The 2,930-nt window shown below is 53.3% G+C and overlaps 1 protein-coding gene across 2 annotated transcripts in view; it reads left to right on the top strand.

The window, feature by feature from the left end:
• The first annotated feature begins 2,345 nt into the window (after positions 1–2,345).
• Positions 2,346–2,930, top strand: part of IRF2 (interferon regulatory factor 2) — a 40,788-nt gene continuing 40,203 nt past the window's right edge. The window contains exon 1 of one of the 2 annotated variants that reach the window (XM_042014866.1): positions 2,346–2,517. The gene's annotated coding sequence lies outside the window, so the exon portion shown is untranslated. The remainder of the gene's footprint in view (positions 2,518–2,930) is intronic. The other variant, XM_042014865.1, reaches the window with a different exon arrangement.

Genomic DNA, 2,930 nt, shown 5'->3' with positions numbered 1-2,930 from the left:
ACCTGCTAGTTTCACTCGATGCTCTCTAGTTCTTATATTAGAAAAGAAAGCAAATAATCCACCCCTTCTCCTCTCTACTCATGATTGTGTATTCTCTCTGGTCTGACTGTTTTCTGTTGTTTATCACTTGTCCATCCTATATAATTTTGGTCCCTTAAATCCTTGAATCACTCTAACATAAGTGTGGCTCCATATTTTTGTTTATGTTTGTTGCGCTTCTGTGGATCTTTGCCATTTCTGTTACACATGGGCCAGAGCAATCTCGGGGAGGCATGTTGCAGCCCTCCCCATTCTGTTCTTTGTGTTTTATCCTGCCATCTTCCACCAGCTCTGGGACAGTTTCTGAGTGCTGAACCAATTCTTCCATGAGGTATTACAACTGTTAGATCTTATTTCTCAGTGGGAACAAGTTGGCTAGTAATTTCTCACTTTCAATCAGTTTACTGCTCTCTAATCAAACCTGGCCATATGAAATGTCTCCAACCTGGTCAGAGGTTATTACCACCCTACTGTTATCCCAGTTAGACCTTAAGTCTATAAAAATTTGGCTTTAGTTGCTGGAGTTTGCTGATTTTGCTGCTTCCTTTGTCATGGAGTTCATAGCCCCTTTTCCTATAGCCACAGCCTAGTCTGACCCTCCTACACAATCTGTGGCCTGTCACTACCATGTCTTGCTGATTATTTCCTTTCCCTGCACATCTATTCAGTCAGCATGCCAATTTGAAGCCAGGTGTCCCATGTTCCTCATTCTCATTCCACTGTGACTTCATGGAAATCAGTCTCTTCTGGAAGTATCTGGGAGTATCAGCCATGTGAGTAGGACCTTCCTTGCTTCTCTTGTGCAGCTGCTCTGGGAACCTGTGCCCCTCCACATCAGTGTGGACCTCTCCTTACTGCTGGGAATGTTTCTTGAGAAGTTTAGAAGGAGATGCTTGATTTTAGTGTCTTACCTGCCACCCTATGTCTTGCTTCCCAAACCTCTTCCTTTACCTTTCCTACTTCACTGGTGCACATGTGGACCACAGCCACCTCCTAGGCTGCAGTGGTTTTTTGGGAGGTGGTAGATTGCTGACATCCATAGGTCTCTACCAACCAAAATCATTTTGTGATGATGTTCTCAGTGCAAGGAACGTCTTTTCAAAACAGGAGATCTCGTCACCCACAAGGGTGGACTTCCTATCCCATTGCTAGCTCCGTGTCCTCTGCATGTCCAGGGATGCTGCCACAGAGGATCCTCAGAGCACACAGCACCTGGGGAACACCTCCCTCTCCATTTGCTGTACAGCTGGAGAGCACACAGCTCCTTAACCACTCCCCTGTGCCACTCCCTGCACACCCCCTGTGTCCCGGCACTTCTCCCACCACTGACAGCTGTGCATCATGCAGCCACACAGGGAGCTGCACCGCTTGCCTGCCTGAATGCATGTATGTACCTGCATACAGCACATGTATAGATACGTGTGCATGTGAGAGAGGCATACACCTGTCTGTCTCCATATACAGTCTTTTGAAATTACTACATTTCATATCTCCTCCAGCCTCCAAGTGCTGTTTTCCTTTATCATTTATGGCTAAGGCTAGGAATGGCGCATTACAAACTCTCCTCAGTCAATTTTATTTACTGTAGTTTCAATCGGGATTATCAAAATCCTGTCGAAAGCTTTGGTCTCTACATTGATTCCATAACTAACAGCAGTTTGTAAAATCTGTTGAAATCCAAGAGCTCTCTCTTGAAGTATGCCAGCTGCTTGAGCCTCGCTGGGTTCAAAGCGATCTGATCTGTAATTGTCCTCGTTGTGGAACTACGACATTGTCCTTTTCCAAAGGCAGTGACAGCCCTAGCATGCGCGTGTACCAGAGCGAAACCAAGACTCCCACCTCAGCAAGAGGGGCTAGAGACGCAGGGAGCGATTCAGTCGCTGCTGGTCGAGCTGAGCGGCAGGGGTTCCTCTCTGGTCCCCGGCAAAACCTGCTTTGAGCCCTGGGTTTGTGCGTCCCAGAACAGATTTCCCTCGCTCCTCGCTCCCTCGGGCTGGCTCCAGCTCTCGGTACAGCCCTTGCGGGACCAGCGAGTGGTGCGGGAGGCCGGGGATCAGCGGGAGCCGGTGTCGGCGGGGGGGCAGTGGCGGAGCCCCGCGCTGTGCCGTGCCCCGGCGCTGTGCCGTGCTGTGCCGTGTTGTGCCCCGGCGCTGTGCTGCGCCGTGCTGTGCCGTGCCCCGGCGCTGCGGTGACGGGCGCAGCGCTTCCGCGCCTGCCGCCGCAGCCCTGCCCCCGCCGCCTGCGCGGCCGGCCCGGCCCGGCGGAGAGGCGGGGGGATTTCCAAGCGCCGGCGGCCTCGCCGCTTCCTCTCCTTGTTTTGCTTTCGATCTGGCCCTCTCTCCGCCCGGGCGGAGGCACTGAACTTTTAGTTTTGCTCCCGCGATTATTCAGCGCCTGTTTTCATTTCCATTTCGTGTCCCCTGGCAACGGCGGTAACCTTGAGGAATTATATAAGGGCCGCGAAAACGGGCCGGCAAGGTAATTTTGAATTGTTTTCTATTTTTTCTATTTATTCTTTTCTTCTTGTTTAATTTTAATTTTATTTTTTTTACCGCATTGCCGCCGTTTCCGTGTGCGGGGCACCGGGGGCTCCCGGGCAGATGCGCATCGGTTTTAAAAACAAAAGGTCGGGCTGCAGGGTCCGGGGCCGAGCCCGATTCCGCTGCTACATTTGAGAGGGGGGGGGGGGGAAGGGAAGACGCGGGCGCGGCGAAGATGGAGCGGCCGGGGGGTACCCGCCGCATCCCGGCTGGGGAGGGAGCTCGGACGCACAGACAAAGGCGGGGGCGTTGGATCGGGAGGGCCGCGGCGCGGCCCGGGCCGGGCCGGGCCGGGGGGCCCCGCACTTGTTGCGGGGCTGGCGGCTGCCGGTGGCTCCGACAGGGGAAGGG

The sequence above is a fragment of the Corvus kubaryi genome, unplaced genomic scaffold, assembly GCF_017639235.1.
Source record: "Corvus kubaryi isolate FWS band 111438036 unplaced genomic scaffold, C.kubaryi_AGA036_p1.0 split3-131, whole genome shotgun sequence".
In the NCBI taxonomy this organism is placed as follows: Eukaryota; Metazoa; Chordata; class Aves; order Passeriformes; family Corvidae; genus Corvus; species Corvus kubaryi.
Note: the sequence above shows the minus strand (reverse complement) of the source record. Positions and strands in the feature narration are given on the sequence as shown.